This window comes from Tupaia chinensis, unplaced genomic scaffold, assembly GCF_000334495.1.
Source record: "Tupaia chinensis unplaced genomic scaffold, TupChi_1.0 Scaffold138407_1, whole genome shotgun sequence".
Taxonomy (NCBI): Eukaryota; Metazoa; Chordata; class Mammalia; order Scandentia; family Tupaiidae; genus Tupaia; species Tupaia belangeri.
In genome coordinates, this window is record NW_006198305.1 from 670,255 (window position 1) to 688,250 (window position 17,996).

Consider the following 17,996-nt stretch of genomic DNA (forward strand, 5'->3'; position numbering starts at 1 on the left):
TTTAGCTTCACTGGCTCCACCACATCCCAGGCCGGTTTGGGAGATGGAGAAATAAAGATGGAGAGTGTCATGGGTTGAACTGTGTGCCTCACAAAAGATATATTGAAATGTTAACACCTAGTACCTATGACTGTGGCCTAACCTGGAAATAGGGTCTTTGCAGATGTAATCAAATTTTAGATGGGGTCATTAGGGTGGGCCCAATACCACATGATGACTATTCCAGTAAGAAGAGGAGACAGTGAAACAGAGATCCATGAGGGCAGAACAGCAAGTGACAACAGAGGAACAGACTGCAGTACTACTGAAAGCCAAGCATGGCTGGAAACTACCAGAAGGTAGGAAGTATCAAAGAAGGATTTCTCCCTACAGGCTTTACAGAGAGCTTGGCCATTTGATACTTTGATTTTGGACTTTTGCCCTCCAGAACTGTTGGACAATGATTTCCTATGGTTTGAAGTCACCCAGTTTGTTACTTTATTATGAGAGACCTGAAGAATTACTGTAGAGAGTTTAGACAAACTGTTCGTGACCAGTTTGTCTAGTGATGACGGACATATGACCTTTGTAATCCCCATTCATGAGTTCTGTCCATTGTCCTGGCCTTTATTCTCCTGAAGCATCACATGTAAATCTGAACACACACTCTGTGTGTTTTCTTACATCTTTTGCTCTTTTTCTGAATTTCTATAAAAATCTCTTTCATATAGACTTCTCTTATCTCTCCTCACCATTTTACTTTGAAAAATTTGAAACCTGCAGTTAAGTTGAAAGGATCATTTCATGAATTCTGACATTCCTTTTATTTGATTCATCAATGAATATTTTTAATTTTTGTTTCCCTTTCTTTCTTTCTCTCCCCATACATGTTTACTTTCTTCTTGAATCATTTGAAAGCTGCAGACCTCATGACTTTTCACACTGAAAATAGTTTAGCATATACTACCTAAGAACAAAGGCATTCTTCCCCATGATGATCAAGTTCAAAGAATTTAACATCAATATTACCTAATAAATCGCTATATCCAAATTTCTCCAATGATCTCTTAAATCCCCTTTGTAGATAATTTCCTCTTTCTTCCCACTCCTTCTTCTCTTCTTTCTTTCCCTTCATTGTTGGATCCAGCACCCAATCACCTAGCCATCATGTCACTAGTCACTTTAAATTTGAGGCATTCCCTTACTTGTCTTTCATTTATTGTCTTTCACCACATTGGCATTTTTAAAAAAAAGCTACAGGGTGCAATGCCCTTGCCAGAGACAGACAGAGACAGAGAGAGAAGGGGAGAAAGCACTCTCCATGGGTTGTGGTCACATTGCAGTGCCTTCTCCTCCGCTTCTCCCTCCTTTTCGGATTTTGAACATGTGTGCACATGTGCCCAGCATGTTTCTTGAACAGCACAGCCAACCATGTGGGATCCAAGTCCCTTAACCACCAGGCCCTAGGTTGACCCACAAGGTCATTTTTGAAGGGTATAAGCCAGGTGCCCTATATGATGCCCCACAATCTGAATTTGTCTGCTTGTGCCCTCATAATGAGATTCAGGTCAGACTTACTTGGGTAAGATTTTTGTCTAGGTGATGCTGTGTACTTCCCATTGCCTCTCACTGGCAGAATACAATGTCAGTCAATAATCAATACTATTGATGTTAGATTCATTGGTTATGATTGTGTATGCCAGACCTAACCATTGTAAATGTACTTTCCATCCTATGATTTTTAATGAATAATCTGTGTGAGGGGGTATTTGAGAGAAAACTTCTCCTTAACTACTCAACACAGTATATCCAGAGTTAAAAGCAAATGTTGACTTGATATTAGGTATCACTCATTCCACAGCTGAAATGCAACACCTAACACGCCCTTTACACTTACCACATGTTTTTTTATAAAGGGTGGAGGAGGTGGTTAAGGGTAAAACTAACCTTCTTCCTTTATAAACCACTCATGTAAAAAAATCTGAGGGTTATTGTCATGGCCTTACCAGCACATTCAATATTGTTCAAGTTTTGGTTTCATCCAAGCTTTCTTACCTGTATTAAAATTTGTGTAGAAACCTAAGAAGGCATACCAAAAAAGTTAAGTCTATTGAAGAGAAAAATTCTAAGTAGGTAAACCAAATGCTTAAAGCACAAAATGACATTAGGTCAATCAAAGGTTGGCTTCTCAGCATGTCAAGGCTGAAGTAAGACAGAAAACATAGAGCTTATTCTATTAAACTTGCAGCAGAGTAGTGTTTTCCTTGCTGGCTACCACAAAGGACACGAACTTGAGAAAGTGGGACAGAAATAGATCTCCAAAGCCACGTCAATCATTTCTGAGAAGCCAAAAATATTCTCTGCTTTAATTGGAAGTTACTGCCTTGGTAGTCAGTGTAACAATGCTGAAAGCTCACACCTACATCTCTGAGTGGCGTAGGCTGTGCACAGTGCACCAGGGCCACAATCAGGGCATTCCGATGCCATGAGGCAGCTAGGTCTGCTGTGGGATTCCTGTGGAATTTGTTTTGTATCATTTTCCCAACTGAGTTGCAAGGTCTGGGAGAACATGAATTTTGTCCTTTTTTATCTCTAGTGTCTAGAATTTGGCACACACTGGGTATACAATAATTGTGAATTGAATGAATTAATGATGCAAACGAGTACTCAACATTACATCGATTCAACATTTTTTTTTCCTTTTTGATTGCCAGCATGTGTGTGTGCTTTTGAGGAGGGGATGGAGGAGAAAGACATCCCCACCCCATCCCTACACATCCTCCACCACCAATGAGATATGGCCACTTTTCAGTTCTCTTTACTCCATTTTCCCATCTAATCAGGAATTTGGGCATGCACACACACACATATGGGCCTAGTATGTTTTTCAGGCCAAGCCACTAGGGCTGGAATTTGAACCTGCGGTTGGCCATGTGGGATCTAGTTCCTTTTAGCACTGAGCCATAGGTCTGGCCCAACATATCCCTGGACTTCCTAAGTAAGAGATATAACCTACTGACTCCTCCATCCTGTTTAATTTAATTACAAAATTTATTTCTTGAGAGTCAAAAAGAGAATAAGGAAGCCTTCTTCTTTCTGTCAACAGCTTAGCTAGTCATTTCAGGATAGAAGTCTTTAATACATCCCTGTATGCCAGATGAGGTCAAGACTGCATCTCTATGCCATGTTTCTCTCTCTCTCTCTCTCTCTCTCTCTCTCTCTCTCCTGCAAAGCAGGAACCAGGAAGGACTCACTTGTAATTATTGGTGAGGTCATCTCCTTCTAGTATTTCCATCACAAGTCACTAAAGGTCATGGGGAGAGGAAAGTCCAAAGACTATTGATAGATATATACTTTGCTTACATACCTAACATCAGTTCTCTACATGATCTTGTCTAGAAATAATGTGATATCAAATTTTGGATAATTTGCATAAATATATGACAGGCAGCCAAAATAAATGATCTGCCCTTTACACATCAGCACATTTTTTTGTTCATGTGTAGATGCTTTAGTTTCAAGGAATGTGAAAGAATTAAGTTGTCCTTGTGAATTAGGACCCTTCGGACTCAAAGATGGTAGGTGAGGGGAAATAGAAGAGAGGTACTCCTCTCAGAAAGAAATAGCAATAATACAAATGAAATTGTAAGAAGCATAGTAGTTTGTGCTTACTGCATGTTCATTACTTCATTTGCAAGAGCTCTATGAAGTAAGAACTATTATCTCCCTTGTATAGAGCAGAAAACTGAGGCTTAGCCAGACTGTGACTTGACAGAAATAAGGAGTGGAACAAGGATGAAACTAGAGCATGTCTGACCCCAAAGTCCTCTTGCTTTACTATACACAGGGAATGTGTCCAAGTGCATGGTAGAGATGAAAGCCTGTTTACAACTGTTGTCTGGCAAGGTTTCAAGGAAATCTTTGATAATTTCTTAAAAGTGCTTATGTTGGAAGAAACTCAGGGCAGATATGTTTCTATAAGATCACCACCTCATAGTTGAAAACAGAGGAATTGCTATACTCTTCTTAAACATCTTTCTGATATTAAGCCCTTTCATCGTCTTTGTGGTTCTCCTTGGATCCTTCTTCAGAGATGACACATTCTCTAAAGTTGTGGATACAGCTTAAGTTCGGAGAGGCATCCACATACAAAAAGATGAAGAGCTTTGCTATGTAGATGAGTTGAAGAGACAATGGGCACAACCTTCAGCATGGCCCAGTTGAAATTCTATTACTGTTCATTTGCTTAGATACACAGATCCAATAGCTTATTCTTTCTCTCGTCCACTGCAAAAAATTAGTGGGAAAAAGCCCATTATGTACAAAGGTTCTTTTTATTTTTTAATCTATACCTAGAACTAAGCAGGAGGTTTACATTTGTCAAGCTTTACTTTATCTAAACTGTATAAGGTTTTATGGTGGGAAAATCCTTCCAAAACCAGTTTCTACGTTGGCAACAGCCACCTTCCATGGGTGCGGTTCACATTCTTTACCATTGCAAGCACAAGTTTTCTTTTTTGCCAGTCACCTTCCTTCCATATTCCCCCAAGCAAACACAAGAAAAACATCGAAAACCAGTTGTAAAGGCCCAGCCTGGAGGTGCAGTTGGTAGCAAACTGAACTGTAGTTCTGGAAGCCACATGGCTAACTCATGACCAATCCACATCCTACTGCAGGTTTAGATACCAGGTTGGCCTGAAAACATGCATGTGCCCAGAATCTGATGAGCTGGAAGGCTGGGGAAGGGGGATAGTGGCATGCTGAGATCCTGTTACAGATGCGTCTTTCTGTCTGTCTCTCTTATTTGCGCATGCATACTATCATGGATAAAATAAATATGCCTTTCTGGAAAAAGTTGTAAAAAGGAAGCATTCATTTTCTTTCTCACAAAGTAATTCTCCCCTCATGCAGATGTGGCTAAACTTCTGACAGGCAAATAGCAGGGATTCCTTTTTACAGGAGTGTGTTTCTCTCTTCCAACCCATACCAAGACTCCCAACCTTTTGGATTTCAAAGACCAATAAATGAACAAATATATGAAAATGCAGACTGATGTATGGTTGCCAAGTTTCGCTTTGTAATTAAACAGATTACATAATATATTATTATCACAAATGTATGACTTTATAAAATACAACAAAACATATGAAAGTGAACATAATTTTAAGCTGAAGATTTCTTAAAATCATAAAGTTACCTTATAAAATTAAAAAATCATTACCTCACCCCCCCCCAATTATGCCACAAGTCAGTGAAAATTACATTATCCTGGGACCCACATTTGGAGACCACTGACTGAACAGTGAGTTCTTGACTTCTATCCCCTCTACTACCAGGCAGACATAATCCCCTTCTCTTTTCTCCTCAAGCATTTTATGAATACTTGCTATGATCACATATTTTCATAATCATTCCTGTTAATGTTTATTTTCAGCTACACCACAAATTTTTTGGTTTTTAAGGTTTTTGCTTCAGGGCACATATGTTCACGAAAGACACAGTGAGAGGGAAAGTGAGAAATCACCCCCCAGCAGGGATGGCCATCTCATAATCTCTTCTCCTCCAGGGACTTTGGATGCATACACATACACGCCTGGTGTGATTTTCAGAACACCAGTTCTGGGACTCAAACCACCGTTGGCCATGTGGGAGTCCAGCACCTTATCATTATGCCATCCAGTGGCCCCCTACACTGCAAGTTTTTAAAGAGACAAAAATTGTGTCTATTCTTTTCTTCTTTGGCAGAGCATAGTACAAAGCCTAGAACACAGTAAACACTCTAAATATGCTTATCGAGTTAATTTGTTTGTCAGTAAGTCAAATGTAAAGAGAAGGTTCTCTCTCTAGACAAAACTGATCGCCTTATTTGCAAACTGTCCTACCACAACAGGCCAGGAGGGAAGTCCCAGAGATGTAAAGAAAGTTCAAAGAAAATTAGAATTGCCACAGACCCACAGCAATGCCTGGCAAATTTAAATTGGAAGTCAATTTAATTAGCAAACACCATTGTTCAGAAAAATAACCTAGGTTAAGAAAATGGTTTGAGTTGCATTTAAACATTAATAGTGGGGACCAGCAGATGGCATAATGGTTAAATCACTGGACTCCCATGTATTCAACTGCAGTGCAAGTCCCAGACCTGGTGGCTTAAAACTCACGCGGGGCCATATGTGCATGTGTGACCAAATCCCAAGAAGTGACTGGATGAGAAGGGAATTAGCATGGCCATCCCCCTAGGGGATGTTTTCTTGCTTTCTGTCTCTCTGTCTCTCTGGCGAATGTACTTGCCTAAAGCAAAAATCTTTTAAGGAAAAAAAAAATTAATAGTGACATCAGTTTATATATATTTCAAATGCAAATGGAATCTCCAGATGCAAAATAAGACTAAAACTCATCGAATGGTAAGGAACAACCACCAGCAAATGAGATCCTCCGTGTTCATTTATCCAGGTTGTTTATTGGTGAGTCATGCATTTGTGGTCTGAACACTGAACACTGAGCCAGCAGTTCCCTGAAACCAGGAAAACAACATGTTCTAATTTATTTCCCTGACAAAATCTGGCTACAGTTCAGCAATGCAGTAAAAATATGTTCCATAAAATTATATTCATGGTTTTTTCATTATACTGACAATTTCTCCTTATGAAGAATGAGATTACCAAAACCTTTTATCTTTTATATACATACATTTCTTATGAGCATAAAAAGTACAAGGAATTAAACTGATAATAGTTTCTTGTACTACCAAATTCAAAGAATATAAACAAGTAGTGTTATGTTAGCTGTTACTTTAACTCCTTGGTGTCCAAATGTTCACTTGTTCAGTGTTGGCTTATGGTTCAAATTTGGATTTTTCTTTAATAGTGACAAAATAGAGTTGTGAGGCTACACGAAGTGTTACAGATAAAACTGAAGCAGCAATGGCAAATGTAAGCAGGATCAGAGAAAGGAAACTAGGAACCCAAAGTATCACCACTTACTGGTGCTTATTCTCCTAGCTGTGGAGATGAAAGGAATGGATGCAGCTCTGGGGACCAGGCCTGAGCATGTTTGGGGTACAGCACTTTCATAAAGGCAGCGTCATGCAGACTCAGCTACGTTATTTTCTCACCATGGCTGGCAGCCTCCACAATGGCCCCCGATGATCTCTGCCACTGGAATTTGTACTCTGTGGAATCCCCTCCCAAATTGTACCAGTATTGGCTCACGCAACCAATAGAAAACTGCAGAATTGATTGTACGTCACTTCCAAGATTATTATAAAAGATGCAGCTTGTCTTGGTCTCTCTCTCTCTGCCTCACTCAGATTACTCTGGGCAAAGCCAGCTGTTGTGAGCAGTTGTATAGAAAGGCCCACATGGCAAGGATCAGAAATATCCTGCCAACAGCCATGGGAGTGAGCTGGAAGTACATTCCCCAGCCCCAGTCCAGCTCCCCGTGACTGCAGCCTGGGCTGACAGCCTCTCTGCCACCTCATGGGACTTTAAACTAGAACCATCCACCTAAGCTGCTCCAAGATTCCTGACCTCAGAAACTGAGTGAGAGCGAGATAATAAATGTCTATTGTTTTTAGTTCATTTGTGGCGGGTGGGTGTGTGTGATTTGTTACCAAGCAATGGATAATATTCCCCCTGTGATCTTGGGCAGGTTAGATAAATTAATTGAGCCTGTGCTTCCTTATCTTTAAAAGTAAAATCAATAGAATATATAGAAATACATATAATACTTACACTCCTCGTTCCGCAATACATTTAGGAGTACTTTCAGGGATACATAAAATACAAGACAGCATAAATGAAAAGAGAAGGGAGGACAGAAAAACAAGGGTGTGGATATAAAACAGGAACAGGAAAAAGTTTTTAAAAAACTCCTGTCACACATCTGTTAGTGGGCCACAATCCTGGCTCTGAAACTTTGAGTAACTCCTACTTCCTCCTCTATCACCTTCACAAAGAGAGACACAGTCAGGTATTTATTCAGTTCAAAGTACAAAAATGAATAAAAGAAAATCAATTTCTTTCAAAGACATCTAATTACCTTAGCATACTAACATGGATGGGAATTTATCTTGAATGCTGCTCTAAACCAGGCACTGTGTAAAGTACAAGCTGGTGCCATCACGCTCACAGGTAATTTGATGAAATGAGATGAGGTGTACGAAGTGTCTCAAATGGAGCAGGCCCTAATGGGCTTCCATACTGTAGTGCCTACTGGGACTATGACTATTCAGCATCAGATTTTGCAAGCACTGCAGCTCATCTCTAAAAAAAATGTGCCCTTCCTAGACTATTGCTCTTAACTTCTATCCTCGTGTATATTAAAAACCGCCCAGTTTTAGCTATGAGCTATGAACTTAATGGAAACAGTTTTAGAAAATCCAAAATATTCTGAATATTTGTCTAAATTACTTCCATCTCACTAAGAAAGAAACTCAATGGACATCCATCTTCTTGGTCACCTACATGCAAAGCTTGGGGCCTACTGGTACTCTCTCCTTTTTCCTCTTTCTAATTTACCTCTCCACCCAATCATGACATTTTTAGTAATATCTCTTCCCATCTGTTCTCTTTTTTTATGTCCTTCCTGCCAATGTCTAGTTCTGAGTTTTAAATCTTTACTCCGCTATTTAGGCAATAGTCCTCAGCTATCCCCAACCGAGCCATGGAGTATATCATTGTTAGATCCCTTGTCTCTTCTTTCGTCATGATTCAATCAAGTGTCAATCTGGGTTCCAATGACAGGATGAGAAAGTCCAACATTCTTGAAATGAAAGATCTTCAAGAATCAAGACCCAGCCTTCTGCCCCAACTCTAACTCCCACCCTTCACCCACCACAGCTCCTTCACTTGGATTTGTTCCCTCTCTTCTCTGGGTCTTCCTACACTGTAATTCCCACCTAGCATGAATCATCACCACCCTTGTTCTGAATCTCAATCCCCTTCTCTAAACTAGCTGAGATAAAGAAGTCTCAGGGTTGGAAGAACTCTTAACAGCCACTCTGTCTAACCCTCAACCTCATCCACTCACTCAGCCAATATTTACTTGCTATTTCCTATGCCACGTTAAAAATAAATACAATTGGTTCAGCACAGAAAGAGGTCACAATTTATAAAGGGGACTGGTAGGCAAATAATTACAATTCAAGTACAGTGTTGAAGAAACAAAGTACTTTAGAAGCACGTTTTTCATTAATCATTGTCTAGCTCCTATTTGAATACCTTCAATAACAGGAAACTTATTATCTCAAGGGGTACCTCATACCATCTTTAGAAAACTAAAACCACATAAATTTGTCTAACTTCTCACACTTTAGTTTTTCAAACTCCAGAGTTTTCAAAGACAAATCATTCTTGCATAGTTGCCATTACAGTATCTGAAGATCACACCCGACTGTCCTTAAACTTCTCCTGTGTTCTGATTCTAGACTCTTCACCTCAATGGCAGAACTCCTTTGGCTACCCTGCAGAGTTTTTGACCTTCAAAGTTTGGTGGGGATTCACCAAGGCATAAAATGGAAGGAGGCTATCACCTCTTTTGTTAAAATTTATTTGTCCTTTAGGGAGGGAATGGGGCACTCATTATATTGCTGTTTATAGACAATCAACATTTCTAGTGATTTTTTTTTTCTTCTGTCTCATGGGATTGATCCTCCAAAAATCTGCAGCACAAATTTGAATGGCTCATGCTGGGACTTGTTGCATGCTGGCTTATCATATCAGTTAATGTTTTTGTGTATTGTAATATTTAAGCTCTCTACCTAAACATTAGGATTCTTAAGGATAAAGTCATTTTTATTATTTATATTTTTTCATTAATAAGTATATAAATGAATAATGAGGGTTAAGAAGGAAAAGTGCTATAGTATATGGAGCAATCCTCCTCCATTAAAAAAAGGGGTAATGAGGGGACACATGGAATTAAGGTTGCTAATCAGCTGGAAACCTTAAAACAGGAGATTATCCTAGATTATCACTGTGGGCTCAATGTAATCACAAGGGTCTTCTTAAAAATGAAGGCAAGCCCAGCAGGGTGGTGGAAGCAGTAGGGTGCTGCTCTGCAAGGCTGGGGCCCCACAGGAGGTCCAGTTTTGGATCCTGAACCATCCTGAACAGTCCAGGTTGGTGTGATACTTTTAACCTTTGCTGAGAAACTGTGGCAGGGGATTACAATGACAAGACCCTGTCAAAAATACCTATGTTTCCCTTTCTCTCTTCCCAGTCCCCTTGTTTAAAAAATAAAATACAGAAGAGAAAGTGGGAGTCAGAGTGTCATTTGAAGATGCTCTTCTGCTGGCTCTGAAGCTAAAGAAAGGAGCCATACACCAAAGACAACAACAGGCAGCTTCTCAAAGCTGAAAAAGTAAAACAAAACAAAACAAAACAAAAAAAGCAACAAACCAACAACAACAACAACAAAACTGGATTCTCTCCTGGGCCTCCAGAAGGGTACAAAGCCTTACTTTTATCTCAGTGAAACCTGTTTCAGATATCTGACCTCCAGAGCTGAGAGATAATATATGTGTGTGGTTGAAGCCACTGAATTTGTGTTATTCATTACAGTAGTAGCAGGGAACTAATTTAAGTGCTAATTTTTGATGTTATTTTTCAGACATGATTTGACACTTAGAGCCCATTGTTTTTTTGTTGTTGTTCTTTATGGGTATTTTTTTTTTTTTTTGGAGAGGTTTTTACTATAGGGTGCGCACGCTCGCCAGACAGACAGTGAGACAGAGAGACAGAAAGTGAGAAATCAGCCACCAGGGGGGATGGTCACACCGCAATCCCTTCTCCACCATTCTCCTCTCGGGATCTTGGGCATGCATGCACATGAGCCCAATGTGAGATTTAAACCACTGGGTCCGGGACACAAACCACAGTTGACTACATGGGAGTTCAGCGACATAGCCATTACACTAACTGCTGGTCCCAGAGCCCATTGTTTCTGACAAAAATTGGATAAAGAATTCAATACCTATTGGGATGAGCAATTGGCATAATGGCTATGACACTGGACTCCCATGTAGTCGAACATGTTCCAAGTCCCCGACCTGGTGGCTTAACTCATGCTGGGTGCGTGTGCATGCGTGCCCAAGATCCCAAGAGGACAATGGAGGAGAAGGGATTGTGGTGTGGCCCTCCTCCCTGGAAGGTGATTTCTCACTTTCTGTCTCTCTGTCTCTTTCTGGTAAGCGTATGCACCCTATTGCAAAAACAGCTCCAAAAAAAAAATTAATACTCATTATTAACATTTATCTTTCTCTTCTTTAATGTAATACTCTACAGGTTCATCTAATCAGTGCAAAAGACAGGATTTCATCTTTTATTTATTTTTTTTTTAGAGAGATTTTTGCTATAGGGCATGTGCGCTCACCAGAGAAACAGAGAAAGATAGACAGACAAAAAAAGTGAGAAACCACCTCCTCCCCTAGGGGGGATGGTCATGCTGCAATCCCTTCTCCTCTATCTCAGGATCTCAGGATTTTTGGCATGCATGCACATGTGCCTGGCATGAGTTTTAAGCAGCCAGGTCTGGGACTCAAACCACCAGTCTACTATGTGGGAGGCCAGCAACATAACCATTACACCATTTGCTGGTCCTGATTTCATCCTTTTTTAAAGTTGAATTGTGTTCCATTGTGTCTATACAAAAGGACTTCAAAAAGTCTATAGAAAAATGGAATTAAAGTATGAGTTTATTTTGGCGAAAAAAAAATTGAAATCCATGCATAGTTTTTTCATAAAACATATTTTCCCATGAACTTTGTGAAGACCTTCTGTATCCCACATTTTCTTTATCCATTCATCCATTGATAGACACTTAGATTAACTCCATATCTTATTATGAATGTACAAATATTTATAGTACATGATTTCTGAGAAAAATAGTGGGTTGTCAGAAAAGTCGTAACACATTTTTGCATAGAGAAACAGAAAAAAAATACATCATGACTTTCCCAATGACACAATATATTCTTAAAAAGTTACAATTGGTTCTCTTGAAAAACCATGACCAAATCCTGAAGCACTCTGATAAGAGTGGCTATTGGCTAGTGATGCGCTTAGCTGTGCAAAATGTATTGCTGGTACAGACACAATAAGCATGGGCAGAAATTCTGCAGCTATAAGGGTAATTTGCCCTTAAATCCATAATAAAAATGTGAAAACTTCCTTAGTTCTCACAGAGTTGTAATTAATTGAATCCTAACTCTAACATAAGCCCTTTTGAAAACTTAAGGGATAAAAGGTGACACGTTATTTATTCATGTACTATTCTCCAAACATTCACCTGTTGCAACATGTCACTCTTTCTTCCATTAAAATGAGTTTATTTATTCATTACCGAGCCCCTTTTGGGTGTACTGGTCACAGCACAGCACTTTACAGTGCACTGGGGTAAATGGTTCTATAGCTTCTGACTTAGGTGATCCTGGGACAAGCTAAACTCCTTGAGACTTAGTCTATTCTCCTGTAAAATGGACAGAGGGACAATATCTATCTCATGAGACGATGCAATTAGAAGAGACGGTGATTAAAGGAAGTACCCACTATGTTTAGCTCCATGTCAGCCATTGGGTATATATTGGTGCATAAAAGAAATATAGTCTCTGCCCTTGAGAAGCTTATATTATGGTAGTTAAGCAGGGAACTCTAACTTTTATGAGTATAGCTTCAGGGGCTCGCAGGTATTATAGAGGTTAAGGTGTTAGATTGTACATGGTCAGCTGTACAGTTTGAGTCCTAGACCCAGGGGCTTGAAAATCACACCTGGCTGGGGCCAGCAGATGGTGTAATGGTTACATCGCTGGACTCCTACATGGCCGGTGGCTTGAAACTCACTCTGGGCATGTGTGTGTGCATGCCTGAAATCCTGGGAAGAGAAGGGATTGCAGTTGGTCATCCCCCCTCAGGGGTGATTTCTTGCTTTCTGTCTCTCTGGCAAGCACACATGCTCTATAGCAAAAAAAATCTAAAAAAAAAAAAAATCACACCAGGCATGAGTGCATGCCTGCATGCTCTGAATCCAAAGAGACTGGAAAAGGGACTGTGACATGGCCATACGCCCCGGGGTGTGATTTCTCACTCCTTCTCTCTCTCTTTTCTCTCTGGAGCGTTGACATGCCATATAGGAAATAAAACAAACAAGCAAAGTATAGCTGGAAATCAGCAGCAACTATTTTTTGAGGTCATCACTTGGGGAAATCTGTATAAGTCTGCAAATTGGTAGAACCTGTTTCAGAGGTGTCCATGACCTGGTCCCTATTGCAAAATGTGCTCTAGACACACTCCAAGGTCTTAGCTCCTCTGTAGCCCTTCCTCCACTTTATATTCTCTATAGTTTAGGACATCCATCGACAGAATAATTACACTGAGTGAAAAATTAGTCTTACTGGTTCATCTGATGGTTGGACAATACGCAGCTCCCCTTCATGGCTTCCTCTCACTCATGCATATCATCCTTAATATTTGAAGAGCCTCAGTCAGAAGCATTTTTGAAGAGTGCCTGCATAAGGTCCACAGACATGTAATCCTCTAGATAAAAGCACCTGAACCTCAGTAGTTACTCAACTTTAGATACCTACTTTTTATATTTTTGGTCATGTTCAATTAAAGCAAAGAAACTCCCTGCTTGCTAGTCAAAACGTATGTCATTTGCAAGAGAATAAAGCTTTTTCCCCCCTTGAACATTCTATTGCCTCTTGAATTCTGATGAGAATGTATTCCTTTTCAAATACTAAATGAGACAGATATGAACGCACTTAGAACAGCCTCTGGTCCAAAGGAGAGGAACCACAATACATCTTATGTTTCTTTCATGTAGGTGATTTGTCAATCCCATTGCCTAGCTTGAAATAACTTAATTTCAAAGACGCAACTCTCAGCACTGAAATGGGAATAAAACAGGTACTGTTCATTGGTTACTTAGCAATTGCTTGCTGATTTCCTAGCTAAGACCTGTAGAGAAACAGGAGCTAAAGAAAAGTGTGGCCAATCAGCCTTTCTCCCCTTTAAATCCTAATTTTATTTATTTATTTATTGAGAGGTTTTTGCTATAGGACACATGAGCTCACCAGAAAGAGAGATAGAAAGCGAGAAATCACCCCCCAGGGGGATGACCATACTGCAATCCCTTCTCCTCCATTCTCCTCTAGGGATCTTGGGCACGCATGCACATGTGCCCGGCGTGAGATTAAGCCACCGGGTGTGGGATTCGAATGCAGTCGGCTACATGGGAGTCCAGCGACATAGACATTATGCCAACTGCTGGTCCCCTGAGTGCTGATTTTGGCTAAGGCCATCGTCAGTCAGTAACCATCAAGCTGACAACACCTCAGACCCACATGTAGGTCTATTTTAAGATTTTTGGCTGACACCACAGAGACTTCTGGACCATCTCTTTGTTGCCAGAGCTAACCTCCAGTACCCCCTCGTATCTCAATCCACAAAACCACCAGGCCAATCTGGTCAAGCATTTGCTTATTTCCATATCTTCCAGGGTAAGAGAATGACTAAATGTTAAGGGTCACATTCAGGAACTGTCTGCATTTTTGCTATCATAGAAAGCATTTATTTAGACAGAATGAGTTTGTTTTCTTTGTACCATCCTATTTTTAAACCCTCTTCTTCTCTCCTTGCCTGCCCTTGTCTACAATTCTGGGGTTGTTTCAGTGCAACCTTTCAATATCTTCCAATGTCAAAGTATCAACAGGTGTTCTGGTGGCTAAAACAGTCTGTAGGGTCAGAGTAGCAAAGCAAGGACCTGCCTTGGCCCTGACCAAATGGCCATGTGATAACAGACAGCACTTTGAAGCAAGCATATTGAGTGGCCAAATGGAGCTCCATTTAGAAAGAATAAAGTCATGCCAGAGGGGAGTAAAGGTTGAGATATGAATCTCCTCCAGTGAAACCAGCAGTACATCTACAAATAAACTGACAATAATATACTGATCATTGAATCATATAATTTTGCAATTAGAGAACAGAACTTAACATCTCTAAATGAGATTATTTCAAAGCCATCACTTTGGGGAGGCTTTCTTCAGATTCCAGAAATATCTTGGCATTCAATACTTATGACAAATTCTCTCAACTACATTTAGTGGTGGCAAATACCAGTTTTTTGAGAGTGGGTGTTATTTTCAGAAATAGCCAGGTTATTCAGAACTAAGAACAGGATGGAAAAAACAAAACTATTCTGGTACAAAAGAAAAGTGCTGGTTATAGTAAAAACAAACTGGAGTTTCCTGTGCAGACATAAAAACAATTTGAAAAGGAATTTTAAAATTATTTTTAAAGATTTATTTATTTATTGCCATAGGGCACATGCACTCACCAGAGAGACAGTGATATGGAAAAGTGAGAAATCACCCCCTCCTCCAAGAGGGGAATGACCACAATGCAACCCCTTCTCCTCTGGAATTTTGGGCATGCACATATATGCACCCAGTATATGTTTAATGCCAAGGGTCCAGGTCTCAAATCATGGTCAGTCATGTGGGAGTCCAGTGCCTTACCCACCATGTCGCCTGCTGGCCCCAAATAGGAAATTTTAAAAGTGCTCTGCAGAGGGGCGAGTAGGTGGTGTGATAGTTAAGGTGATGGACTCCCACATGGCCAACTGCAGTTCGAGTCCTGGATCTGGTGGTTTGTTTTCTCATTTTCTCCCTCTGTCGCTCTCTGGTGAGTGCATACACTCTGTAGCAAATTTAAAAATAATAATAATAATGATAACTAAAATTAAATAAACAATTCTTTTTCTTAAAAGTATTGCTCTGCAGAATGGCAGTGTCAGTGTGGAATAAGGGTATATGTTACCAATATAACAACTTTGAAGAGATCGTTTGGTATGAATGTATATGAATGAACATATAGATTCTGGAGTCCCATTAGTCTATTTTACAACTCTTATGGAAGTTATAGGCTACAGAAAAGTGTAGAAAAACTTCATTCTGCTTCCTCATGCAGAAACTCTATTTTTGTTTTAGAGAGAGAGATTTTTGTTATAGAGTGTGTGTGCTAGCTAGAGAGACAGTGAGACAGAAAGTGAGAAATCACCCCTAGGGGGGATGGCCACGCACACACATGCACCCATCGAGTTTTAAGCTGCCAGGTCCAGGACTCAAACTGCAGTCGACTGTGTGGAAGTTCAACAACATATCCATTATGGCATCTACTGGTCCCCTCATGCAAACTCTTAAAAACCCATTCCTAGCTTCAGTTAATGGTCTCTGTGCCTGAAAAGTAGCAGCTAAGAGGCAGTGACACTATGCACACAAATTGCTTTAAACTGATAGCTTAAGGTTCTAAGACTCTCCAATCTATTAGTAACATACTAGAACTTAACAACAGAACAGATTGTACTGGGGTCCTGAGTCTTCTATTTTCTAGAAGTCCTTGATCTAAAACACTGATCTGGAGATATCTATATTACTCACAAGAGCTAATATTTATATAGCAGTTACTATGTACCATGTATTTTCTTAGCAAGTTATATAAATGAACTCACTTAATAGAGTCCTGTGAGTTATTTCCATTTTCATTTTTACATGATAGAACTGAGGCATAGAAGGTGCCCAAGACCACATAATCTGAGACTGGAACTCAGACAGCATAGTTTGAGCTATACCCTTAATCACTACGCTATACCATCTTTACTACCTCTATGAGACGAGAGAAAACCAGATTATTTAACTAGACATTTAATAGCAAAAAGGATAATAAAGAGTATTTACACGGGAAGCTTATGTGAGACGCAAAGTGGAGAGGGTGGAGTGAAGCAAATGGATCCATGTAAAGTGGGATGAAGGGCAGACTAGCCAGAGTTCCCTGGGCAGCCTGGGAATGAGCGAAAAGGTTCTTCCCTAATTTAGAGAATAGAAGAGACAGTTTGAAAAACTCAGGAGTCATGAAGAAACAGTTTGAGTATATTGATTTTTCTTTATTATGTAAGAATCAGGTAATTCCGGATTAATAAAAAATATAATTCCACAGCACTGTTAACATTTTTTATATTTAGTTTGCATTACTTTGTGAACTTTATTGGCTAGTAGGCAGATATTTGTAATATATCAAAGTAACTCACTGGTTAACACTACTCTGGATAAATGTAATTATCTACTTGATATCTTCAAGGAAGCTTTTGGAGACCACTGTCCCATAAAGATGGGCTATGTATGGATGGAGGGTAATTGAAGAGCCTCGATATCTCTTGTTCATTCACATCCAATGCCAGCACCATCCTAAGCCAAACCTCATCTCACAGATGCATTAAGTCAGCTGAAGGTGGAATTCGATTTATCGCTGGGAAAACCTTTTTTTTTTTTTTTTTGGAGAGGTTTTGGCTACAGGGTGCATGTGCTCGACAGACAGAGACAGAGAGACAGAAAGCAAGAAATCCCCCTCCCGGGGGGATGGACACACTGCAATCCCTTCTCCTCCATTCTCCTCTCGGGATCATGGGCACGCATGCACACGCGCCCGGCGTGAGTTTAAGCCACGGGGTCCGGGACTTGAACCTCGGTCGACTACGTGGGAGTCCAGCGACATAGCCATTACACTAACTGCTGGTCCCCCTCGCTGGGAAAAACTTTGATAAAGGTGTTCTAACCCCACATCCAGTGCTTGTCCCACTTCTGTGGACTGCATTCTACCCCTTTCCCTTGTAACTATTCAGGAAAAACGAGACAATACTTACTTGAGAGCCCTTAAAAAAGTGTGACCACATACCTATTCTACAGGGGAAAGGATTCCTCTATCACAACTTCTTGCTGCTGTATGGGCCAACTTGTTTTCCCTAGGATCTGAGAGGTGTCCAGAAAACCTCACAAGACATCATCCAGGTTACTGTTCCTAAATTTGCAGCGTTATCAAATGAATGAAGCAACACCTCTCGAAGTTCTTAGCTATAGTTTACGTTCCAGTCTGGGGTTGCAGAGAATTGGTTTCTAGTTGGCCTGGGAGCAGCTTCCGCAGGCTACTCTGGGAAGCCTGCACCCACGAGCGAGCGCGGGGGAGGCTTTG